At 47.8% G+C, this 20,861-nt stretch overlaps 43 non-coding genes across 43 annotated transcripts; 21 read left to right on the plus strand and 22 right to left on the minus strand.

Moving 5' to 3' along the window:
• Positions 1-40: 40 nt before the first annotated feature.
• On the minus strand, positions 41-156 carry LOC141313365 (U5 spliceosomal RNA). The gene has a single exon (XR_012349439.1). It is a non-coding gene; the product is annotated as a U5 spliceosomal RNA (small nuclear RNA).
• A 399-nt stretch (positions 157-555) lies between these two features.
• Positions 556-626, plus strand: trnag-gcc (transfer RNA glycine (anticodon GCC)). Its single transcript has one exon. It is a non-coding gene; the product is annotated as a tRNA-Gly (tRNA).
• Positions 627-1,195: 569 nt separating this feature from the next.
• Positions 1,196-1,267, plus strand: trnad-guc (transfer RNA aspartic acid (anticodon GUC)). The gene has a single exon. It is a non-coding gene; the product is annotated as a tRNA-Asp (tRNA).
• A 103-nt stretch (positions 1,268-1,370) lies between these two features.
• trnag-ucc (transfer RNA glycine (anticodon UCC)) lies at positions 1,371-1,442 on the minus strand. The gene has a single exon. It is a non-coding gene; the product is annotated as a tRNA-Gly (tRNA).
• A 504-nt stretch (positions 1,443-1,946) lies between these two features.
• On the minus strand, positions 1,947-2,062 carry LOC141313368 (U5 spliceosomal RNA). The gene has a single exon (XR_012349440.1). It is a non-coding gene; the product is annotated as a U5 spliceosomal RNA (small nuclear RNA).
• Positions 2,063-2,461: 399 nt separating this feature from the next.
• Positions 2,462-2,532, plus strand: trnag-gcc (transfer RNA glycine (anticodon GCC)). The gene has a single exon. It is a non-coding gene; the product is annotated as a tRNA-Gly (tRNA).
• A 744-nt stretch (positions 2,533-3,276) lies between these two features.
• On the minus strand, positions 3,277-3,348 carry trnar-ucu (transfer RNA arginine (anticodon UCU)). The gene has a single exon. It is a non-coding gene; the product is annotated as a tRNA-Arg (tRNA).
• Positions 3,349-3,853: 505 nt separating this feature from the next.
• Positions 3,854-3,969, minus strand: LOC141313369 (U5 spliceosomal RNA). The gene has a single exon (XR_012349441.1). It is a non-coding gene; the product is annotated as a U5 spliceosomal RNA (small nuclear RNA).
• A 399-nt stretch (positions 3,970-4,368) lies between these two features.
• Positions 4,369-4,439, plus strand: trnag-gcc (transfer RNA glycine (anticodon GCC)). Its single transcript has one exon. It is a non-coding gene; the product is annotated as a tRNA-Gly (tRNA).
• A 569-nt stretch (positions 4,440-5,008) lies between these two features.
• trnad-guc (transfer RNA aspartic acid (anticodon GUC)) lies at positions 5,009-5,080 on the plus strand. The gene has a single exon. It is a non-coding gene; the product is annotated as a tRNA-Asp (tRNA).
• Positions 5,081-5,183: 103 nt separating this feature from the next.
• trnag-ucc (transfer RNA glycine (anticodon UCC)) lies at positions 5,184-5,255 on the minus strand. The gene has a single exon. It is a non-coding gene; the product is annotated as a tRNA-Gly (tRNA).
• A 504-nt stretch (positions 5,256-5,759) lies between these two features.
• LOC141313370 (U5 spliceosomal RNA) lies at positions 5,760-5,875 on the minus strand. Its single transcript, XR_012349442.1, has one exon. It is a non-coding gene; the product is annotated as a U5 spliceosomal RNA (small nuclear RNA).
• A 399-nt stretch (positions 5,876-6,274) lies between these two features.
• On the plus strand, positions 6,275-6,345 carry trnag-gcc (transfer RNA glycine (anticodon GCC)). Its single transcript has one exon. It is a non-coding gene; the product is annotated as a tRNA-Gly (tRNA).
• Positions 6,346-6,914: 569 nt separating this feature from the next.
• trnad-guc (transfer RNA aspartic acid (anticodon GUC)) lies at positions 6,915-6,986 on the plus strand. The gene has a single exon. It is a non-coding gene; the product is annotated as a tRNA-Asp (tRNA).
• A 103-nt stretch (positions 6,987-7,089) lies between these two features.
• Positions 7,090-7,161, minus strand: trnag-ucc (transfer RNA glycine (anticodon UCC)). The gene has a single exon. It is a non-coding gene; the product is annotated as a tRNA-Gly (tRNA).
• A 504-nt stretch (positions 7,162-7,665) lies between these two features.
• LOC141313371 (U5 spliceosomal RNA) lies at positions 7,666-7,781 on the minus strand. Its single transcript, XR_012349443.1, has one exon. It is a non-coding gene; the product is annotated as a U5 spliceosomal RNA (small nuclear RNA).
• Positions 7,782-8,180: 399 nt separating this feature from the next.
• trnag-gcc (transfer RNA glycine (anticodon GCC)) lies at positions 8,181-8,251 on the plus strand. Its single transcript has one exon. It is a non-coding gene; the product is annotated as a tRNA-Gly (tRNA).
• Positions 8,252-8,820: 569 nt separating this feature from the next.
• Positions 8,821-8,892, plus strand: trnad-guc (transfer RNA aspartic acid (anticodon GUC)). Its single transcript has one exon. It is a non-coding gene; the product is annotated as a tRNA-Asp (tRNA).
• Positions 8,893-8,995: 103 nt separating this feature from the next.
• trnag-ucc (transfer RNA glycine (anticodon UCC)) lies at positions 8,996-9,067 on the minus strand. Its single transcript has one exon. It is a non-coding gene; the product is annotated as a tRNA-Gly (tRNA).
• Positions 9,068-9,571: 504 nt separating this feature from the next.
• On the minus strand, positions 9,572-9,687 carry LOC141313373 (U5 spliceosomal RNA). The gene has a single exon (XR_012349446.1). It is a non-coding gene; the product is annotated as a U5 spliceosomal RNA (small nuclear RNA).
• Positions 9,688-10,086: 399 nt separating this feature from the next.
• trnag-gcc (transfer RNA glycine (anticodon GCC)) lies at positions 10,087-10,157 on the plus strand. The gene has a single exon. It is a non-coding gene; the product is annotated as a tRNA-Gly (tRNA).
• A 569-nt stretch (positions 10,158-10,726) lies between these two features.
• Positions 10,727-10,798, plus strand: trnad-guc (transfer RNA aspartic acid (anticodon GUC)). Its single transcript has one exon. It is a non-coding gene; the product is annotated as a tRNA-Asp (tRNA).
• Positions 10,799-10,901: 103 nt separating this feature from the next.
• Positions 10,902-10,973, minus strand: trnag-ucc (transfer RNA glycine (anticodon UCC)). Its single transcript has one exon. It is a non-coding gene; the product is annotated as a tRNA-Gly (tRNA).
• A 505-nt stretch (positions 10,974-11,478) lies between these two features.
• LOC141313374 (U5 spliceosomal RNA) lies at positions 11,479-11,594 on the minus strand. Its single transcript, XR_012349447.1, has one exon. It is a non-coding gene; the product is annotated as a U5 spliceosomal RNA (small nuclear RNA).
• Positions 11,595-11,993: 399 nt separating this feature from the next.
• trnag-gcc (transfer RNA glycine (anticodon GCC)) lies at positions 11,994-12,064 on the plus strand. Its single transcript has one exon. It is a non-coding gene; the product is annotated as a tRNA-Gly (tRNA).
• A 569-nt stretch (positions 12,065-12,633) lies between these two features.
• trnad-guc (transfer RNA aspartic acid (anticodon GUC)) lies at positions 12,634-12,705 on the plus strand. The gene has a single exon. It is a non-coding gene; the product is annotated as a tRNA-Asp (tRNA).
• Positions 12,706-12,808: 103 nt separating this feature from the next.
• On the minus strand, positions 12,809-12,880 carry trnag-ucc (transfer RNA glycine (anticodon UCC)). Its single transcript has one exon. It is a non-coding gene; the product is annotated as a tRNA-Gly (tRNA).
• A 505-nt stretch (positions 12,881-13,385) lies between these two features.
• Positions 13,386-13,501, minus strand: LOC141313375 (U5 spliceosomal RNA). Its single transcript, XR_012349448.1, has one exon. It is a non-coding gene; the product is annotated as a U5 spliceosomal RNA (small nuclear RNA).
• Positions 13,502-13,900: 399 nt separating this feature from the next.
• Positions 13,901-13,971, plus strand: trnag-gcc (transfer RNA glycine (anticodon GCC)). Its single transcript has one exon. It is a non-coding gene; the product is annotated as a tRNA-Gly (tRNA).
• A 569-nt stretch (positions 13,972-14,540) lies between these two features.
• On the plus strand, positions 14,541-14,612 carry trnad-guc (transfer RNA aspartic acid (anticodon GUC)). Its single transcript has one exon. It is a non-coding gene; the product is annotated as a tRNA-Asp (tRNA).
• Positions 14,613-14,715: 103 nt separating this feature from the next.
• On the minus strand, positions 14,716-14,787 carry trnag-ucc (transfer RNA glycine (anticodon UCC)). The gene has a single exon. It is a non-coding gene; the product is annotated as a tRNA-Gly (tRNA).
• Positions 14,788-15,292: 505 nt separating this feature from the next.
• Positions 15,293-15,408, minus strand: LOC141313431 (U5 spliceosomal RNA). The gene has a single exon (XR_012349504.1). It is a non-coding gene; the product is annotated as a U5 spliceosomal RNA (small nuclear RNA).
• Positions 15,409-15,807: 399 nt separating this feature from the next.
• On the plus strand, positions 15,808-15,878 carry trnag-gcc (transfer RNA glycine (anticodon GCC)). Its single transcript has one exon. It is a non-coding gene; the product is annotated as a tRNA-Gly (tRNA).
• Positions 15,879-16,447: 569 nt separating this feature from the next.
• Positions 16,448-16,519, plus strand: trnad-guc (transfer RNA aspartic acid (anticodon GUC)). Its single transcript has one exon. It is a non-coding gene; the product is annotated as a tRNA-Asp (tRNA).
• Positions 16,520-16,622: 103 nt separating this feature from the next.
• Positions 16,623-16,694, minus strand: trnar-ucu (transfer RNA arginine (anticodon UCU)). The gene has a single exon. It is a non-coding gene; the product is annotated as a tRNA-Arg (tRNA).
• A 505-nt stretch (positions 16,695-17,199) lies between these two features.
• LOC141313376 (U5 spliceosomal RNA) lies at positions 17,200-17,315 on the minus strand. The gene has a single exon (XR_012349449.1). It is a non-coding gene; the product is annotated as a U5 spliceosomal RNA (small nuclear RNA).
• A 399-nt stretch (positions 17,316-17,714) lies between these two features.
• On the plus strand, positions 17,715-17,785 carry trnag-gcc (transfer RNA glycine (anticodon GCC)). Its single transcript has one exon. It is a non-coding gene; the product is annotated as a tRNA-Gly (tRNA).
• Positions 17,786-18,354: 569 nt separating this feature from the next.
• Positions 18,355-18,426, plus strand: trnad-guc (transfer RNA aspartic acid (anticodon GUC)). Its single transcript has one exon. It is a non-coding gene; the product is annotated as a tRNA-Asp (tRNA).
• Positions 18,427-18,529: 103 nt separating this feature from the next.
• Positions 18,530-18,601, minus strand: trnag-ucc (transfer RNA glycine (anticodon UCC)). The gene has a single exon. It is a non-coding gene; the product is annotated as a tRNA-Gly (tRNA).
• Positions 18,602-19,106: 505 nt separating this feature from the next.
• Positions 19,107-19,222, minus strand: LOC141313377 (U5 spliceosomal RNA). The gene has a single exon (XR_012349450.1). It is a non-coding gene; the product is annotated as a U5 spliceosomal RNA (small nuclear RNA).
• A 399-nt stretch (positions 19,223-19,621) lies between these two features.
• trnag-gcc (transfer RNA glycine (anticodon GCC)) lies at positions 19,622-19,692 on the plus strand. Its single transcript has one exon. It is a non-coding gene; the product is annotated as a tRNA-Gly (tRNA).
• Positions 19,693-20,261: 569 nt separating this feature from the next.
• trnad-guc (transfer RNA aspartic acid (anticodon GUC)) lies at positions 20,262-20,333 on the plus strand. Its single transcript has one exon. It is a non-coding gene; the product is annotated as a tRNA-Asp (tRNA).
• Positions 20,334-20,436: 103 nt separating this feature from the next.
• On the minus strand, positions 20,437-20,508 carry trnag-ucc (transfer RNA glycine (anticodon UCC)). The gene has a single exon. It is a non-coding gene; the product is annotated as a tRNA-Gly (tRNA).
• Positions 20,509-20,861: the final 353 nt, after the last annotated feature.

Below are 20,861 nucleotides of genomic sequence, written 5' to 3' on the forward strand. Positions count from 1 at the left end.
GTGTGTGGTCAGATTTAGTCTGCTATTGAAACTGCAGTGCAGCTCTGCTGTGAGCAGAGCACCCAAAAATACAGGTCACTCGGAAAGGTTCCCCTCCACGGAAATCTTTAGTAAAAGGCGAAAGATTTATGCGTCTATGAAGAGAAACTCGAGTTGTGTGCCCATGCGCTTGAGCATGTGCGCTCCCTGTGGTAAACCACTATACTCACAAAGGGTAATCTAGGGTGCCGATAAGATTTTCATCTCCCCCTCACTCCAAATGGGAGGAGTAAAAGTTAAAAAGTCTCTTCCATCATCCATTCTCGCCTGCCACACAGGAGGCCTGGCTCTGATTCCCGGGCAAATGCAGGAACAGAGTTCTTTTAAGTAAGGGGTGTGTGTTTGCATGTGTGTGGGATTCTTTAAAATGAGCCTTGAAGGCCAAGCCTGATTTGCTAGAAGGAGCTCCAAACTTTGCATATTGACCCAACCCCCCTTTACCTGGATTTGACGTGTAACAGTTACGCACCATTACTAAATCCAGGGCAATGTGAAGGCCGAAAGTCTCCCAGCCGAGCATTGGTGGTTCAGTGGTAGAATTCTCGCCTGCCACGCGGGAGACCCGGGTCCGATTCCCGGCCAATGCAGGAACGGAGTGCTTTTAATTAAGTTGTGTGTGTGCTTGCATGTGTGTAAGGTTCTTTAAAATGAAGCCTGATTTACTTGAAGGAGCTCCAACCTTTGCATACCGACCAACCCCCGTTCCCTGCCGAATCTTTTCAGAAACTCATTAGTCCGTCTATATTCGTCAAATGCCTATAAAACTTGTTCACTTTATCTATAGGTTGACGAAGTTTAGCAGTGGGCAATATACTCGTAAATGCGGTGTTAATTCCAAACGTTCTCCCTCCTTTCCGAGCATTGGTGGTTCAGTGGTAGAATTCTAGCAGTGGGCGATATGATCCACGTAAATGCGATGTTACTGCCACATGATTTCCCATCCTTTTTTTCATGTTCCCATTATGAAAAGTAAAAAAAAATAGTAATAATAGTAAAGTGGTCCAAATGAGGACCCCCTGTAATGTGTAGCATTCAAGATATTGGGAGACTCAATAAGATCAAGGCAGGTTGATTTGTTTTTTTCATGGAGTAGTGGCTCCTTATGCTGATGTCGGTGAAGTCAAGTCGGCTGGGGGCGGAGAACAGTGGGTACAGCTCCTCGTTAGTATAGTGGACAGTATCTCCGCCTGTCACGCGGAAGACCGGGGTTCGATTCCCCGACGGGGAGACCCAGCTCTTTGCTGCTGCTGAACGACTCATCCAAAAGATTTTGGTGCTGACAGAGGTCACAGAAGGAGTTCTGCTTCAACGTCAGCCAGAGCCAAAACAAATGCGTTGGCCGGGAATCGAACCCGGGTCAACTGCTTGGAAGGCAGCTATGCTCACCACTATACCACCAACGCAAGTTCCCGACTCCAGCTTTTAGCCATCTGAAAAGAATGCTTGAAATGCACAAGTCACTGATAGGGCAAAAGGAGCTGAAGCCATCTTTGTTTGTATCCCGTCATGTACGAGAGAGTGCTGTCTTTCCATGCGGGCTAAAGAAATCTGGAGCTGCGACGCAGAAAGCGCAAAGGCCGCAAGTACAGAACGTGGTGAGGCGCGCTTCGTTCCACCGCCCATTGGCTGGTGGCCAGTTTTACTCTTGACACTCCAATACAGCTCTGTTGTGAGCAGAAAAGAATGCTGGAAGTACATAAGTCACTGACAGGGCCAAAGTAGCTGAAGCCCAAGGTTTGGATCCCATCATGTCATGAGAGTGCTGTCTTTCCATGCTGGCTGAAAAAAATGTGAAGTTGCGACACAGGAAGCGCAAAGGCTGCAAACACGGTCCACGAGAAAGCACGCTTTGCTCCAATGCACATTGGTGTGTGGTCAGATTTAGTCTGCTATTGAAACTGCAGTGCAGCTCTGCTGTGAGCAGAGCACCCAAAAATACAGGTCACTCGGAAAGGTTCCCCTCCACGGAAATCTTTAGTAAAAGGCGAAAGATTTATGCGTCTATGAAGAGAAACTCGAGTTGTGTGCCCATGCGCTTGAGCATGTGCGCTCCCTGTGGTAAACCACTATACTCACAAAGGGTAATCTAGGGTGCCGATAAGATTTTCATCTCCCCCTCACTCCAAATGGGAGGAGTAAAAGTTAAAAAGTCTCTTCCATCATCCATTCTCGCCTGCCACACAGGAGGCCTGGCTCTGATTCCCGGGCAAATGCAGGAACAGAGTTCTTTTAAGTAAGGGGTGTGTGTTTGCATGTGTGTGGGATTCTTTAAAATGAGCCTTGAAGGCCAAGCCTGATTTGCTAGAAGGAGCTCCAAACTTTGCATATTGACCCAACCCCCCTTTACCTGGATTTGACGTGTAACAGTTACGCACCATTACTAAATCCAGGGCAATGTGAAGGCCGAAAGTCTCCCAGCCGAGCATTGGTGGTTCAGTGGTAGAATTCTCGCCTGCCACGCGGGAGACCCGGGTCCGATTCCCGGCCAATGCAGGAACGGAGTGCTTTTAATTAAGTTGTGTGTGTGCTTGCATGTGTGTAAGGTTCTTTAAAATGAAGCCTGATTTACTTGAAGGAGCTCCAACCTTTGCATACCGACCAACCCCCGTTCCCTGCCGAATCTTTTCAGAAACTCATTAGTCCGTCTATATTCGTCAAATGCCTATAAAACTTGTTCACTTTATCTATAGGTTGACGAAGTTTAGCAGTGGGCAATATACTCGTAAATGCGGTGTTAATTCCAAACGTTCTCCCTCCTTTCCGAGCATTGGTGGTTCAGTGGTAGAATTCTAGCAGTGGGCGATATGATCCACGTAAATGCGATGTTACTGCCACATGATTTCCCATCCTTTTTTTCATGTTCCCATTATGAAAAGTAAAAAAAAATAGTAATAATAGTAAAGTGGTCCAAATGAGGACCCCCTGTAATGTGTAGCATTCAAGATATTGGGAGACTCAATAAGATCAAGGCAGGTTGATTTGTTTTTTTCATTGAGTAGTGGCTCCCTATGCTGATGTCGGTGAAGTCAAGTCGGCTGGGGGCGAAGCACAGCGGGTACAGCTCCTCGTTAGTATAGTGGACAGTTTCTCCGCCTGTCACGCGGAAGACCGGGGTTCGATTCCCCGACGGGGAGACCCAGCTCTTTGCTGCTGCTGAACGACTCATCCAAAAGATTTTGGTGCTGACAGAGGTCACAGAAGGAGTTCTGCTTCAACGTCAGCCAGAGCCAAAACAAATGCGTTGGCCGGGAATCGAACCCGGGTCAACTGCTTAGAAGGCAGCTATGCTCACCACTATACCACCAACGCAAGTTCCCGACTCCAGCTTTTAGCCATCTGAAAAGAATGCTTGAAATGCACAAGTCACTGATAGGGCAAAAGGAGCTGAAGCCATCTTTGTTTGTATCCCGTCATGTACGAGAGAGTGCTGTCTTTCCATGCGGGCTAAAGAAATCTGGAGCTGCGACGCAGAAAGCGCAAAGGCCGCAAGTACAGAACGTGGTGAGGCGCGCTTCGTTCCACCGCCCATTGGCTGGTGGCCAGTTTTACTCTTGACACTCCAATACAGCTCTGTTGTGAGCAGAAAAGAATGCTGGAAGTACATAAGTCACTGACAGGGCCAAAGTAGCTGAAGCCCAAGGTTTGGATCCCATCATGTCATGAGAGTGCTGTCTTTCCATGCTGGCTGAAAAAAAATGTGAAGTTGCGACACAGGAAGCGCAAAGGCTGCAAACACGGTCCACGAGAAAGCACGCTTTGCTCCAATGCACATTGGTGTGTGGTCAGATTTAGTCTGCTATTGAAACTGCAGTGCAGCTCTGCTGTGAGCAGAGCACCCAAAAATACAGGTCACTCGGAAAGGTTCCCCTCCACGGAAATCTTTAGTAAAAGGCGAAAGATTTATGCGTCTATGAAGAGAAACTCGAGTTGTGTGCCCATGCGCTTGAGCATGTGCGCTCCCTGTGGTAAACCACTATACTCACAAAGGGTAATCTAGGGTGCCGATAAGATTTTCATCTCCCCCTCACTCCAAATGGGAGGAGTAAAAGTTAAAAAGTCTCTTCCATCATCCATTCTCGCCTGCCACACAGGAGGCCTGGCTCTGATTCCCGGGCAAATGCAGGAACAGAGTTCTTTTAAGTAAGGGGTGTGTGTTTGCACGTGTGTGGGATTCTTTAAAATGAGCCTTGAAGGCCAAGCCTGATTTGCTAGAAGGAGCTCCAAACTTTGCATATTGACCCAACCCCCCTTTACCTGGATTTGACGTGTAACAGTTACGCACCATTACTAAATCCAGGGCAATGTGAAGGCCGAAAGTCTCCCAGCCGAGCATTGGTGGTTCAGTGGTAGAATTCTCGCCTGCCACGCGGGAGACCCGGGTCCGATTCCCGGCCAATGCAGGAACGGAGTGCTTTTAATTAAGTTGTGTGTGTGCTTGCATGTGTGTAAGGTTCTTTAAAATGAAGCCTGATTTACTTGAAGGAGCTCCAACCTTTGCATACCGACCAACCCCCGTTCCCTGCCGAATCTTTTCAGAAACTCATTAGTCCGTCTATATTCGTCAAATGCCTATAAAACTTGTTCACTTTATCTATAGGTTGACGAAGTTTAGCAGTGGGCAATATACTCGTAAATGCGGTGTTAATTCCAAACGTTCTCCCTCCTTTCCGAGCATTGGTGGTTCAGTGGTAGAATTCTAGCAGTGGGCGATATGATCCACGTAAATGCGATGTTACTGCCACATGATTTCCCATCCTTTTTTTCATGTTCCCATTATGAAAAGTAAAAAAAAATAGTAATAATAGTAAAGTGGTCCAAATGAGGACCCCCTGTAATGTGTAGCATTCAAGATATTGGGAGACTCAATAAGATCAAGGCAGGTTGATTTGTTTTTTTCATGGAGTAGTGGCTCCTTATGCTGATGTCGGTGAAGTCAAGTCGGCTGGGGGCGAAGCACAGCGGGTACAGCTCCTCGTTAGTATAGTGGACAGTATCTCCGCCTGTCACGCGGAAGACCGGGGTTCGATTCCCCGACGGGGAGACCCAGCTCTTTCCTGCTGCTGAACGACTCATCCAAAAGATTTTGGTGCTGACAGAGGTCACAGAAGGAGTTCTGCTTCAACGTCAGCCAGAGCCAAAACAAATGCGTTGGCCGGGAATCGAACCCGGGTCAACTGCTTGGAAGGCAGCTATGCTCACCACTATACCACCAACGCAAGTTCCCGACTCCAGCTTTTAGCCATCTGAAAAGAATGCTTGAAATGCACAAGTCAATGATAGGGCAAAAGGAGCTGAAGCCATCTTTGTTTGTATCCCGTCATGTACGAGAGAGTGCTGTCTTTCCATGCGGGCTAAAGAAATCTGGAGCTGCGACGCAGAAAGCGCAAAGGCCGCAAGTACAGAACGTGGTGAGGCGCGCTTCGTTCCACCGCCCATTGGCTGGTGGCCAGTTTTACTCTTGACACTCCAATACAGCTCTGTTGTGAGCAGAAAAGAATGCTGGAAGTACATAAGTCACTGACAGGGCCAAAGTAGCTGAAGCCCAAGGTTTGGATCCCATCATGTCATGAGAGTGCTGTCTTTCCATGCTGGCTGAAAAAAATGTGAAGTTGTGACACAGGAAGCGCAAAGGCTGCAAACACGGTCCACGAGAAAGCACGCTTTGCTCCAATGCACATTGGTGTGTGGTCAGATTTAGTCTGCTATTGAAACTGCAGTGCAGCTCTGCTGTGAGCAGAGCACCCAAAAATACAGGTCACTCGGAAAGGTTCCCCTCCACGGAAATCTTTAGTAAAAGGCGAAAGATTTATGCGTCTATGAAGAGAAACTCGAGTTGTGTGCCCATGCGCTTGAGCATGTGCGCTCCCTGTGGTAAACCACTATACTCACAAAGGGTAATCTAGGGTGCCGATAAGATTTTCATCTCCCCCTCACTCCAAATGGGAGGAGTAAAAGTTAAAAAGTCTCTTCCATCATCCATTCTCGCCTGCCACACAGGAGGCCTGGCTCTGATTCCCGGGCAAATGCAGGAACAGAGTTCTTTTAAGTAAGGGGTGTGTGTTTGCATGTGTGTGGGATTCTTTAAAATGAGCCTTGAAGGCCAAGCCTGATTTGCTAGAAGGAGCTCCAAACTTTGCATATTGACCCAACCCCCCTTTACCTGGATTTGACGTGTAACAGTTACGCACCATTACTAAATCCAGGGCAATGTGAAGGCCGAAAGTCTCCCAGCCGAGCATTGGTGGTTCAGTGGTAGAATTCTCGCCTGCCACGCGGGAGACCCGGGTCCGATTCCCGGCCAATGCAGGAACGGAGTGCTTTTAATTAAGTTGTGTGTGTGCTTGCATGTGTGTAAGGTTCTTTAAAATGAAGCCTGATTTACTTGAAGGAGCTCCAACCTTTGCATACCGACCAACCCCCGTTCCCTGCCGAATCTTTTCAGAAACTCATTAGTCCGTCTATATTCGTCAAATGCCTATAAAACTTGTTCACTTTATCTATAGGTTGACGAAGTTTAGCAGTGGGCAATATACTCGTAAATGCGGTGTTAATTCCAAACGTTCTCCCTCCTTTCCGAGCATTGGTGGTTCAGTGGTAGAATTCTAGCAGTGGGCGATATGATCCACGTAAATGCGATGTTACTGCCACATGATTTCCCATCCTTTTTTTCATGTTCCCATTATGAAAAGTAAAAAAAAATAGTAATAATAGTAAAGTGGTCCAAATGAGGACCCCCTGTAATGTGTAGCATTCAAGATATTGGGAGACTCAATAAGATCAAGGCAGGTTGATTTGTTTTTTTCATGGAGTAGTGGCTCCTTATGCTGATGTCGGTGAAGTCAAGTCGGCTGGGGGCGAAGCACAGCGGGTACAGCTCCTCGTTAGTATAGTGGACAGTATCTCCGCCTGTCACGCGGAAGACCGGGGTTCGATTCCCCGACGGGGAGACCCAGCTCTTTCCTGCTGCTGAACGACTCATCCAAAAGATTTTGGTGCTGACAGAGGTCACAGAAGGAGTTCTGCTTCAACGTCAGCCAGAGCCAAAACAAATGCGTTGGCCGGGAATCGAACCCGGGTCAACTGCTTGGAAGGCAGCTATGCTCACCACTATACCACCAACGCAAGTTCCCGACTCCAGCTTTTAGCCATCTGAAAAGAATGCTTGAAATGCACAAGTCAATGATAGGGCAAAAGGAGCTGAAGCCATCTTTGTTTGTATCCCGTCATGTACGAGAGAGTGCTGTCTTTCCATGCGGGCTAAAGAAATCTGGAGCTGCGACGCAGAAAGCGCAAAGGCCGCAAGTACAGAACGTGGTGAGGCGCGCTTCGTTCCACCGCCCATTGGCTGGTGGCCAGTTTTACTCTTGACACTCCAATACAGCTCTGTTGTGAGCAGAAAAGAATGCTGGAAGTACATAAGTCACTGACAGGGCCAAAGTAGCTGAAGCCCAAGGTTTGGATCCCATCATGTCATGAGAGTGCTGTCTTTCCATGCTGGCTGAAAAAAATGTGAAGTTGCGACACAGGAAGCGCAAAGGCTGCAAACACGGTCCACGAGAAAGCACGCTTTGCTCCAATGCACATTGGTGTGTGGTCAGATTTAGTCTGCTATTGAAACTGCAGTGCAGCTCTGCTGTGAGCAGAGCACCCAAAAATACAGGTCACTCGGAAAGGTTCCCCTCCACGGAAATCTTTAGTAAAAGGCGAAAGATTTATGCGTCTATGAAGAGAAACTCGAGTTGTGTGCCCATGCGCTTGAGCATGTGCGCTCCCTGTGGTAAACCACTATACTCACAAAGGGTAATCTAGGGTGCCGATAAGATTTTCATCTCCCCCTCACTCCAAATGGGAGGAGTAAAAGTTAAAAAGTCTCTTCCATCATCCATTCTCGCCTGCCACACAGGAGGCCTGGCTCTGATTCCCGGGCAAATGCAGGAACAGAGTTCTTTTAAGTAAGGGGTGTGTGTTTGCATGTGTGTGGGATTCTTTAAAATGAGCCTTGAAGGCCAAGCCTGATTTGCTAGAAGGAGCTCCAAACTTTGCATATTGACCCAACCCCCCTTTACCTGGATTTGACGTGTAACAGTTACGCACCATTACTAAATCCAGGGCAATGTGAAGGCCGAAAGTCTCCCAGCCGAGCATTGGTGGTTCAGTGGTAGAATTCTCGCCTGCCACGCGGGAGACCCGGGTCCGATTCCCGGCCAATGCAGGAACGGAGTGCTTTTAATTAAGTTGTGTGTGTGCTTGCATGTGTGTAAGGTTCTTTAAAATGAAGCCTGATTTACTTGAAGGAGCTCCAACCTTTGCATACCGACCAACCCCCGTTCCCTGCCGAATCTTTTCAGAAACTCATTAGTCCGTCTATATTCGTCAAATGCCTATAAAACTTGTTCACTTTATCTATAGGTTGACGAAGTTTAGCAGTGGGCAATATACTCGTAAATGCGGTGTTAATTCCAAACGTTCTCCCTCCTTTCCGAGCATTGGTGGTTCAGTGGTAGAATTCTAGCAGTGGGCGATATGATCCACGTAAATGCGATGTTACTGCCACATGATTTCCCATCCTTTTTTTCATGTTCCCATTATGAAAAGTAAAAAAAAATAGTAATAATAGTAAAGTGGTCCAAATGAGGACCCCCTGTAATGTGTAGCATTCAAGATATTGGGAGACTCAATAAGATCAAGGCAGGTTGATTTGTTTTTTTCATTGAGTAGTGGCTCCCTATGCTGATGTCGGTGAAGTCAAGTCGGCTGGGGGCGAAGCACAGCGGGTACAGCTCCTCGTTAGTATAGTGGACAGTATCTCCGCCTGTCACGCGGAAGACCGGGGTTCGATTCCCCGACGGGGAGACCCAGCTCTTTCCTGCTGCTGAACGACTCATCCAAAAGATTTTGGTGCTGACAGAGGTCACAGAAGGAGTTCTGCTTCAACGTCAGCCAGAGCCAAAACAAATGCGTTGGCCGGGAATCGAACCCGGGTCAACTGCTTGGAAGGCAGCTATGCTCACCACTATACCACCAACGCAAGTTCCCGACTCCAGCTTTTAGCCATCTGAAAAGAATGCTTGAAATGCACAAGTCAATGATAGGGCAAAAGGAGCTGAAGCCATCTTTGTTTGTATCCCGTCATGTACGAGAGAGTGCTGTCTTTCCATGCGGGCTAAAGAAATCTGGAGCTGCGACGCAGAAAGCGCAAAGGCCGCAAGTACAGAACGTGGTGAGGCGCGCTTCGTTCCACCGCCCATTGGCTGGTGGCCAGTTTTACTCTTGACACTCCAATACAGCTCTGTTGTGAGCAGAAAAGAATGCTGGAAGTACATAAGTCACTGACAGGGCCAAAGTAGCTGAAGCCCAAGGTTTGGATCCCATCATGTCATGAGAGTGCTGTCTTTCCATGCTGGCTGAAAAAAATGTGAAGTTGCGACACAGGAAGCGCAAAGGCTGCAAACACGGTCCACGAGAAAGCACGCTTTGCTCCAATGCACATTGGTGTGTGGTCAGATTTAGTCTGCTATTGAAACTGCAGTGCAGCTCTGCTGTGAGCAGAGCACCCAAAAATACAGGTCACTCGGAAAGGTTCCCCTCCACGGAAATCTTTAGTAAAAGGCGAAAGATTTATGCGTCTATGAAGAGAAACTCGAGTTGTGTGCCCATGCGCTTGAGCATGTGCGCTCCCTGTGGTAAACCACTATACTCACAAAGGGTAATCTAGGGTGCCGATAAGATTTTCATCTCCCCCTCACTCCAAATGGGAGGAGTAAAAGTTAAAAAGTCTCTTCCATCATCCATTCTCGCCTGCCACACAGGAGGCCTGGCTCTGATTCCCGGGCAAATGCAGGAACAGAGTTCTTTTAAGTAAGGGGTGTGTGTTTGCATGTGTGTGGGATTCTTTAAAATGAGCCTTGAAGGCCAAGCCTGATTTGCTAGAAGGAGCTCCAAACTTTGCATATTGACCCAACCCCCCTTTACCTGGATTTGACGTGTAACAGTTACGCACCATTACTAAATCCAGGGCAATGTGAAGGCCGAAAGTCTCCCAGCCGAGCATTGGTGGTTCAGTGGTAGAATTCTCGCCTGCCACGCGGGAGACCCGGGTCCGATTCCCGGCCAATGCAGGAACGGAGTGCTTTTAATTAAGTTGTGTGTGTGCTTGCATGTGTGTAAGGTTCTTTAAAATGAAGCCTGATTTACTTGAAGGAGCTCCAACCTTTGCATACCGACCAACCCCCGTTCCCTGCCGAATCTTTTCAGAAACTCATTAGTCCGTCTATATTCGTCAAATGCCTATAAAACTTGTTCACTTTATCTATAGGTTGACGAAGTTTAGCAGTGGGCAATATACTCGTAAATGCGGTGTTAATTCCAAACGTTCTCCCTCCTTTCCGAGCATTGGTGGTTCAGTGGTAGAATTCTAGCAGTGGGCGATATGATCCACGTAAATGCGATGTTACTGCCACATGATTTCCCATCCTTTTTTTCATGTTCCCATTATGAAAAGTAAAAAAAAATAGTAATAATAGTAAAGTGGTCCAAATGAGGACCCCCTGTAATGTGTAGCATTCAAGATATTGGGAGACTCAATAAGATCAAGGCAGGTTGATTTGTTTTTTTCATGGAGTAGTGGCTCCTTATGCTGATGTCGGTGAAGTCAAGTCGGCTGGGGGCGGAGAACAGCGGGTACAGCTCCTCGTTAGTATAGTGGACAGTATCTCCGCCTGTCACGCGGAAGACCGGGGTTCGATTCCCCGACGGGGAGACCCAGCTCTTTGCTGCTGCTGAACGACTCATCCAAAAGATTTTGGTGCTGACAGAGGTCACAGAAGGAGTTCTGCTTCAACGTCAGCCAGAGCCAAAACAAATGCGTTGGCCGGGAATCGAACCCGGGTCAACTGCTTGGAAGGCAGCTATGCTCACCACTATACCACCAACGCAAGTTCCCGACTCCAGCTTTTAGCCATCTGAAAAGAATGCTTGAAATGCACAAGTCACTGATAGGGCAAAAGGAGCTGAAGCCATCTTTGTTTGTATCCCGTCATGTACGAGAGAGTGCTGTCTTTCCATGCGGGCTAAAGAAATCTGGAGCTGCGACGCAGAAAGCGCAAAGGCCGCAAGTACAGAACGTGGTGAGGCGCGCTTCGTTCCACCGCCCATTGGCTGGTGGCCAGTTTTACTCTTGACACTCCAATACAGCTCTGTTGTGAGCAGAAAAGAATGCTGGAAGTACATAAGTCACTGACAGGGCCAAAGTAGCTGAAGCCCAAGGTTTGGATCCCATCATGTCATGAGAGTGCTGTCTTTCCATGCTGGCTGAAAAAAAATGTGAAGTTGCGACACAGGAAGCGCAAAGGCTGCAAACACGGTCCACGAGAAAGCACGCTTTGCTCCAATGCACATTGGTGTGTGGTCAGATTTAGTCTGCTATTGAAACTGCAGTGCAGCTCTGCTGTGAGCAGAGCACCCAAAAATACAGGTCACTCGGAAAGGTTCCCCTCCACGGAAATCTTTAGTAAAAGGCGAAAGATTTATGCGTCTATGAAGAGAAACTCGAGTTGTGTGCCCATGCGCTTGAGCATGTGCGCTCCCTGTGGTAAACCACTATACTCACAAAGGGTAATCTAGGGTGCCGATAAGATTTTCATCTCCCCCTCACTCCAAATGGGAGGAGTAAAAGTTAAAAAGTCTCTTCCATCATCCATTCTCGCCTGCCACACAGGAGGCCTGGCTCTGATTCCCGGGCAAATGCAGGAACAGAGTTCTTTTAAGTAAGGGGTGTGTGTTTGCATGTGTGTGGGATTCTTTAAAATGAGCCTTGAAGGCCAAGCCTGATTTGCTAGAAGGAGCTCCAAACTTTGCATATTGACCCAACCCCCCTTTACCTGGATTTGACGTGTAACAGTTACGCACCATTACTAAATCCAGGGCAATGTGAAGGCCGAAAGTCTCCCAGCCGAGCATTGGTGGTTCAGTGGTAGAATTCTCGCCTGCCACGCGGGAGACCCGGGTCCGATTCCCGGCCAATGCAGGAACGGAGTGCTTTTAATTAAGTTGTGTGTGTGCTTGCATGTGTGTAAGGTTCTTTAAAATGAAGCCTGATTTACTTGAAGGAGCTCCAACCTTTGCATACCGACCAACCCCCGTTCCCTGCCGAATCTTTTCAGAAACTCATTAGTCCGTCTATATTCGTCAAATGCCTATAAAACTTGTTCACTTTATCTATAGGTTGACGAAGTTTAGCAGTGGGCAATATACTCGTAAATGCGGTGTTAATTCCAAACGTTCTCCCTCCTTTCCGAGCATTGGTGGTTCAGTGGTAGAATTCTAGCAGTGGGCGATATGATCCACGTAAATGCGATGTTACTGCCACATGATTTCCCATCCTTTTTTTCATGTTCCCATTATGAAAAGTAAAAAAAAATAGTAATAATAGTAAAGTGGTCCAAATGAGGACCCCCTGTAATGTGTAGCATTCAAGATATTGGGAGACTCAATAAGATCAAGGCAGGTTGATTTGTTTTTTTCATGGAGTAGTGGCTCCTTATGCTGATGTCGGTGAAGTCAAGTCGGCTGTGGGCAGAGAACAGTGGGTACAGCTCCTCGTTAGTATAGTGGACAGTATCTCCGCCTGTCACGCGGAAGACCGGGGTTCGATTCCCCGACGGGGAGACCCAGCTCTTTGCTGCTGCTGAACGACTCATCCAAAAGATTTTGGTGCTGACAGAGGTCACAGAAGGAGTTCTGCTTCAACGTCAGCCAGAGCCAAAACAAATGCGTTGGCCGGGAATCGAACCCGGGTCAACTGCTTGGAAGGCAGCTATGCTCACCACTATACCACCAACGCAAGTTCCCGACTCCAGCTTTTAGCCATCTGAAAAGAATGCTTGAAATGCACAAGTCACTGATAGGGCAAAAGGAGCTGAAGCCATCTTTGTTTGTATCCCGTCATGTACGAGAGAGTGCTGTCTTTCCATGCGGGCTAAAGAAATCTGGAGCTGCGACGCAGAAAGCGCAAAGGCCGCAAGTACAGAACGTGGTGAGGCGCGCTTCGTTCCACCGCCCATTGGCTGGTGGCCAGTTTTACTCTTGACACTCCAATACAGCTCTGTTGTGAGCAGAAAAGAATGCTGGAAGTACATAAGTCACTGACAGGGCCAAAGTAGCTGAAGCCCAAGGTTTGGATCCCATCATGTCATGAGAGTGCTGTCTTTCCATGCTGGCTGAAAAAAAATGTGAAGTTGCGACACAGGAAGCGCAAAGGCTGCAAACACGGTCCACGAGAAAGCACGCTTTGCTCCAATGCACATTGGTGTGTGGTCAGATTTAGTCTGCTATTGAAACTGCAGTGCAGCTCTGCTGTGAGCAGAGCACCCAAAAATACAGGTCACTCGGAAAGGTTCCCCTCCACGGAAATCTTTAGTAAAAGGCGAAAGATTTATGCGTCTATGAAGAGAAACTCGAGTTGTGTGCCCATGCGCTTGAGCATGTGCGCTCCCTGTGGTAAACCACTATACTCACAAAGGGTAATCTAGGGTGCCGATAAGATTTTCATCTCCCCCTCACTCCAAATGGGAGGAGTAAAAGTTAAAAAGTCTCTTCCATCATCCATTCTCGCCTGCCACACAGGAGGCCTGGCTCTGATTCCCGGGCAAATGCAGGAACAGAGTTCTTTTAAGTAAGGGGTGTGTGTTTGCATGTGTGTGGGATTCTTTAAAATGAGCCTTGAAGGCCAAGCCTGATTTGCTAGAAGGAGCTCCAAACTTTGCATATTGACCCAACCCCCCTTTACCTGGATTTGACGTGTAACAGTTACGCACCATTACTAAATCCAGGGCAATGTGAAGGCCGAAAGTCTCCCAGCCGAGCATTGGTGGTTCAGTGGTAGAATTCTCGCCTGCCACGCGGGAGACCCGGGTCCGATTCCCGGCCAATGCAGGAACGGAGTGCTTTTAATTAAGTTGTGTGTGTGCTTGCATGTGTGTAAGGTTCTTTAAAATGAAGCCTGATTTACTTGAAGGAGCTCCAACCTTTGCATACCGACCAACCCCCGTTCCCTGCCGAATCTTTTCAGAAACTCATTAGTCCGTCTATATTCGTCAAATGCCTATAAAACTTGTTCACTTTATCTATAGGTTGACGAAGTTTAGCAGTGGGCAATATACTCGTAAATGCGGTGTTAATTCCAAACGTTCTCCCTCCTTTCCGAGCATTGGTGGTTCAGTGGTAGAATTCTAGCAGTGGGCGATATGATCCACGTAAATGCGATGTTACTGCCACATGATTTCCCATCCTTTTTTTCATGTTCCCATTATGAAAAGTAAAAAAAAATAGTAATAATAGTAAAGTGGTCCAAATGAGGACCCCCTGTAATGTGTAGCATTCAAGATATTGGGAGACTCAATAAGATCAAGGCAGGTTGATTTGTTTTTTTCATGGAGTAGTGGCTCCTTATGCTGATGTCGGTGAAGTCAAGTCGGCTGGGGGCGGAGAACAGCGGGTACAGCTCCTCGTTAGTATAGTGGACAGTATCTCCGCCTGTCACGCGGAAGACCGGGGTTCGATTCCCCGACGGGGAGACCCAGCTCTTTGCTGCTGCTGAACGACTCATCCAAAAGATTTTGGTGCTGACAGAGGTCACAGAAGGAGTTCTGCTTCAACGTCAGCCAGAGCCAAAACAAATGCGTTGGCCGGGAATCGAACCCGGGTCAACTGCTTGGAAGGCAGCTATGCTCACCACTATACCACCAACGCAAGTTCCCGACTCCAGCTTTTAGCCATCTGAAAAGAATGCTTGAAATGCACAAGTCACTGATAGGGCAAAAGGAGCTGAAGCCATCTTTGTTTGTATCCCGTCATGTACGAGAGAGTGCTGTCTTTCCATGCGGGCTAAAGAAATCTGGAGCTGCGACGCAGAAAGCGCAAAGGCCGCAAGTACAGAACGTGGTGAGGCGCGCTTCGTTCCACCGCCCATTGGCTGGTGGCCAGTTTTACTCTTGACACTCCAATACAGCTCTGTTCTGAGCAGAAAAGAATGCTGGAAGTACATAAGTCACTGACAGGGCCAAAGTAGCTGAAGCCCAAGGTTTGGATCCCATCATGTCATGAGAGTGCTGTCTTTCCATGCTGGCTGAAAAAAAATGTGAAGTTGCGACACAGGAAGCGCAAAGGCTGCAAACACGGTCCACGAGAAAGCACGCTTTGCTCCAATGCACATTGGTGTGTGGTCAGATTTAGTCTGCTATTGAAACTGCAGTGCAGCTCTGCTGTGAGCAGAGCACCCAAAAATACAGGTCACTCGGAAAGGTTCCCCTCCACGGAAATCTTTAGTAAAAGGCGAAAGATTTATGCGTCTATGAAGAGAAACTCGAGTGGTGTGCCCATGCGCTTGAGCATGTGCGCTCCCTGTGGTAAACCACTATACTCACAAAGGGTAATCTAGGGTGCCGATAAGATTTTCATCTCCCCCTCACTCCAAATGGGAGGAGTAAAAGTTAAAAAGTCTCTTCCATCATCCATTCTCGCCTGCCACACAGGAGGCCTGGCTCTGATTCCCGGGCAAATGCAGGAACAGAGTTCTTTTAAGTAAGGGGTGTGTGTTTGCACGTGTGTGGGATTCTTTAAAATGAGCCTTGAAGGCCAAGCCTGATTTGCTAGAAGGAGCTCCAAACTTTGCATATTGACCCAACCCCCCTTTACCTGGATTTGACGTGTAACAGTTACGCACCATTACTAAATCCAGGGCAATGTGAAGGCCGAAAGTCTCCCAGCCGAGCATTGGTGGTTCAGTGGTAGAATTCTCGCCTGCCACGCGGGAGACCCGGGTCCGATTCCCGGCCAATGCAGGAACGGAGTGCTTTTAATTAAGTTGTGTGTGTGCTTGCATGTGTGTAAGGTTCTTTAAAATGAAGCCTGATTTACTTGAAGGAGCTCCAACCTTTGCATACCGACCAACCCCCGTTCCCTGCCGAATCTTTTCAGAAACTCATTAGTCCGTCTATATTCGTCAAATGCCTATAAAACTTGTTCACTTTATCTATAGGTTGACGAAGTTTAGCAGTGGGCAATATACTCGTAAATGCGGTGTTAATTCCAAACGTTCTCCCTCCTTTCCGAGCATTGGTGGTTCAGTGGTAGAATTCTAGCAGTGGGCGATATGATCCACGTAAATGCGATGTTACTGCCACATGATTTCCCATCCTTTTTTTCATGTTCCCATTATGAAAAGTAAAAAAAAATAGTAATAATAGTAAAGTGGTCCAAATGAGGACCCCCTGTAATGTGTAGCATTCAAGATATTGGGAGACTCAATAAGATCAAGGCAGGTTGATTTGTTTTTTTCATGGAGTAGTGGCTCCTTATGCTGATGTCGGTGAAGTCAAGTCGGCTGGGGGCGGAGAACAGCGGGTACAGCTCCTCGTTAGTATAGTGGACAGTATCTCCGCCTGTCACGCGGAAGACCGGGGTTCGATTCCCCGACGGGGAGACCCAGCTCTTTGCTGCTGCTGAACGACTCATCCAAAAGATTTTGGTGCTGACAGAGGTCACAGAAGGAGTTCTGCTTCAACGTCAGCCAGAGCCAAAACAAATGCGTTGGCCGGGAATCGAACCCGGGTCAACTGCTTAGAAGGCAGCTATGCTCACCACTATACCACCAACGCAAGTTCCCGACTCCAGCTTTTAGCCATCTGAAAAGAATGCTTGAAATGCACAAGTCACTGATAGGGCAAAAGGAGCTGAAGCCATCTTTGTTTGTATCCCGTCATGTACGAGAGAGTGCTGTCTTTCCATGCGGGCTAAAGAAATCTGGAGCTGCGACGCAGAAAGCGCAAAGGCCGCAAGTACAGAACGTGGTGAGGCGCGCTTCGTTCCACCGCCCATTGGCTGGTGGCCAGTTTTACTCTTGACACTCCAATACAGCTCTGTTGTGAGCAGAAAAGAATGCTGGAAGTACATAAGTCACTGACAGGGCCAAAGTAGCTGAAGCCCAAGGTTTGGATCCCATCATGTCATGAGAGTGCTGTCTTTCCATGCTGGCTGAAAAAAAATGTGAAGTTGCGACACAGGAAGCGCAAAGGCTGCAAACACGGTCCACGAGAAAGCACGCTTTGCTCCAATGCACATTGGTGTGTGGTCAGATTTAGTCTGCTATTGAAACTGCAGTGCAGCTCTGCTGTGAGCAGAGCACCCAAAAATACAGGTCACTCGGAAAGGTTCCCCTCCACGGAAATCTTTAGTAAAAGGCGAAAGATTTATGCGTCTATGAAGAGAAACTCGAGTTGTGTGCCCATGCGCTTGAGCATGTGCGCTCCCTGTGGTAAACCACTATACTCACAAAGGGTAATCTAGGGTGCCGATAAGATTTTCATCTCCCCCTCACTCCAAATGGGAGGAGTAAAAGTTAAAAAGTCTCTTCCATCATCCATTCTCGCCTGCCACACAGGAGGCCTGGCTCTGATTCCCGGGCAAATGCAGGAACAGAGTTCTTTTAAGTAAGGGGTGTGTGTTTGCATGTGTGTGGGATTCTTTAAAATGAGCCTTGAAGGCCAAGCCTGATTTGCTAGAAGGAGCTCCAAACTTTGCATATTGACCCAACCCCCCTTTACCTGGATTTGACGTGTAACAGTTACGCACCATTACTAAATCCAGGGCAATGTGAAGGCCGAAAGTCTCCCAGCCGAGCATTGGTGGTTCAGTGGTAGAATTCTCGCCTGCCACGCGGGAGACCCGGGTCCGATTCCCGGCCAATGCAGGAACGGAGTGCTTTTAATTAAGTTGTGTGTGTGCTTGCATGTGTGTAAGGTTCTTTAAAATGAAGCCTGATTTACTTGAAGGAGCTCCAACCTTTGCATACCGACCAACCCCCGTTCCCTGCCGAATCTTTTCAGAAACTCATTAGTCCGTCTATATTCGTCAAATGCCTATAAAACTTGTTCACTTTATCTATAGGTTGACGAAGTTTAGCAGTGGGCAATATACTCGTAAATGCGGTGTTAATTCCAAACGTTCTCCCTCCTTTCCGAGCATTGGTGGTTCAGTGGTAGAATTCTAGCAGTGGGCGATATGATCCACGTAAATGCGATGTTACTGCCACATGATTTCCCATCCTTTTTTTCATGTTCCCATTATGAAAAGTAAAAAAAAATAGTAATAATAGTAAAGTGGTCCAAATGAGGACCCCCTGTAATGTGTAGCATTCAAGATATTGGGAGACTCAATAAGATCAAGGCAGGTTGATTTGTTTTTTTCATGGAGTAGTGGCTCCTTATGCTGATGTCGGTGAAGTCAAGTCGGCTGGGGGCGGAGAACAGTGGGTACAGCTCCTCGTTAGTATAGTGGACAGTATCTCCGCCTGTCACGCGGAAGACCGGGGTTCGATTCCCCGACGGGGAGACCCAGCTCTTTGCTGCTGCTGAACGACTCATCCAAAAGATTTTGGTGCTGACAGAGGTCACAGAAGGAGTTCTGCTTCAACGTCAGCCAGAGCCAAAACAAATGCGTTGGCCGGGAATCGAACCCGGGTCAACTGCTTGGAAGGCAGCTATGCTCACCACTATACCACCAACGCAAGTTCCCGACTCCAGCTTTTAGCCATCTGAAAAGAATGCTTGAAATGCACAAGTCACTGATAGGGCAAAAGGAGCTGAAGCCATCTTTGTTTGTATCCCGTCATGTACGAGAGAGTGCTGTCTTTCCATGCGGGCTAAAGAAATCTGGAGCTGCGACGCAGAAAGCGCAAAGGCCGCAAGTACAGAACGTGGTGAGGCGCGCTTCGTTCCACCGCCCATTGGCTGGTGGCCAGTTTTACTCTTGACACTCCAATACAGCTCTGTTGTGAGCAGAAAAGAATGCTGGAAGTACATAAGTCACTGACAGGGCCAAAGTAGCTGAAGCCCAAGGTTTGGATCCCATCATGTCATGAGAGTGCTGTCTTTCCATGCTGGCTGAAAAAAAATGTGAAGTTGCGACACAGGAAGCGCAAAGGCTGCAAACACGGTCCACGAGAAAGCACGCTTTGCTCCAATGCACATTGGTGTGTGGTCAGATTTAGTCTGCTATTGAAACTGCAGTGCAGCTCTGCTGTGAGCAGAGCACCCAAAAATACAGGTCACTCGGAAAGGTTCCCCTCCACGGAAATCTTTAGTAAAAGGCGAAAGATTTATGCGTCTATGAAGAGAAACTCGAGTTGTGTGCCCATGCGCTTGAGCATGTGCGCTCCCTGTGGTAAACCACTATACTCACAAAGGGTAATCTAGGGTGCCGATAAGATTTTCATCTCCCCCTCACTCCAAATGGGAGGAGTAAAAGTTAAAAAGTCTCTTCCATCATCCATTCTCGCCTGCCACACAGGAGGCCTGGCTCTGATTCCCGGGCAAATGCAGGAACAGAGTTCTTTTAAGTAAGGGGTGTGTGTTTGCATGTGTGTGGGATTCTTTAAAATGAGCCTTGAAGGCCAAGCCTGATTTGCTAGAAGGAGCTCCAAACTTTGCATATTGACCCAACCCCCCTTTACCTGGATTTGACGTGTAACAGTTACGCACCATTACTAAATCCAGGGCAATGTGAAGGCCGAAAGTCTCCCAGCCGAGCATTGGTGGTTCAGTGGTAGAATTCTCGCCTGCCACGCGGGAGACCCGGGTCCGATTCCCGGCCAATGCAGGAACGGAGTGCTTTTAATTAAGTTGTGTGTGTGCTTGCATGTGTGTAAGGTTCTTTAAAATGAAGCCTGATTTACTTGAAGGAGCTCCAACCTTTGCATACCGACCAACCCCCGTTCCCTGCCGAATCTTTTCAGAAACTCATTAGTCCGTCTATATTCGTCAAATGCCTATAAAACTTGTTCACTTTATCTATAGGTTGACGAAGTTTAGCAGTGGGCAATATACTCGTAAATGCGGTGTTAATTCCAAACGTTCTCCCTCCTTTCCGAGCATTGGTGGTTCAGTGGTAGAATTCTAGCAGTGGGCGATATGATCCACGTAAATGCGATGTTACTGCCACATGATTTCCCATCCTTTTTTTCATGTTCCCATTATGAAAAGTAAAAAAAAATAGTAATAATAGTAAAGTGGTCCAAATGAGGACCCCCTGTAATGTGTAGCATTCAAGATATTGGGAGACTCAATAAGATCAAGGCAGGTTGATTTGTTTTTTTCATGGAGTAGTGGCTCCTTATGCTGATGTCGGTGAAGTCAAGTCGGCTGGGGGCGGAGAACAGCGGGTACAGCTCCTCGTTAGTATAGTGGACAGTATCTCCGCCTGTCACGCGGAAGACCGGGGTTCGATTCCCCGACGGGGAGACCCAGCTCTTTGCTGCTGCTGAACGACTCATCCAAAAGATTTTGGTGCTGACAGAGGTCACAGAAGGAGTTCTGCTTCAACGTCAGCCAGAGCCAAAACAAATGCGTTGGCCGGGAATCGAACCCGGGTCAACTGCTTGGAAGGCAGCTATGCTCACCACTATACCACCAACGCAAGTTCCCGACTCCAGCTTTTAGCCATCTGAAAAGAATGCTTGAAATGCACAAGTCACTGATAGGGCAAAAGGAGCTGAAGCCATCTTTGTTTGTATCCCGTCATGTACGAGAGAGTGCTGTCTTTCCATGCGGGCTAAAGAAATCTGGAGCTGCGACGCAGAAAGCGCAAAGGCCGCAAGTACAGAACGTGGTGAGGCGCGCTTCGTTCCACCGCCCATTGGCTGGTGGCCAGTTTTACTCTTGACACTCCAATACAGCTCTGTTCTGAGCAGAAAAGAATGCTGGAAGTACATAAGTCACTGACAGGGCCAAAGTAGCTGAAGCCCAAGGTTTGGATCCCATCATGTCATG

Source organism: Garra rufa, unplaced genomic scaffold (assembly GCF_049309525.1).
Source record: "Garra rufa unplaced genomic scaffold, GarRuf1.0 hap1_unplaced_007, whole genome shotgun sequence".
Classification (NCBI taxonomy): domain Eukaryota; kingdom Metazoa; phylum Chordata; class Actinopteri; order Cypriniformes; family Cyprinidae; genus Garra; species Garra rufa.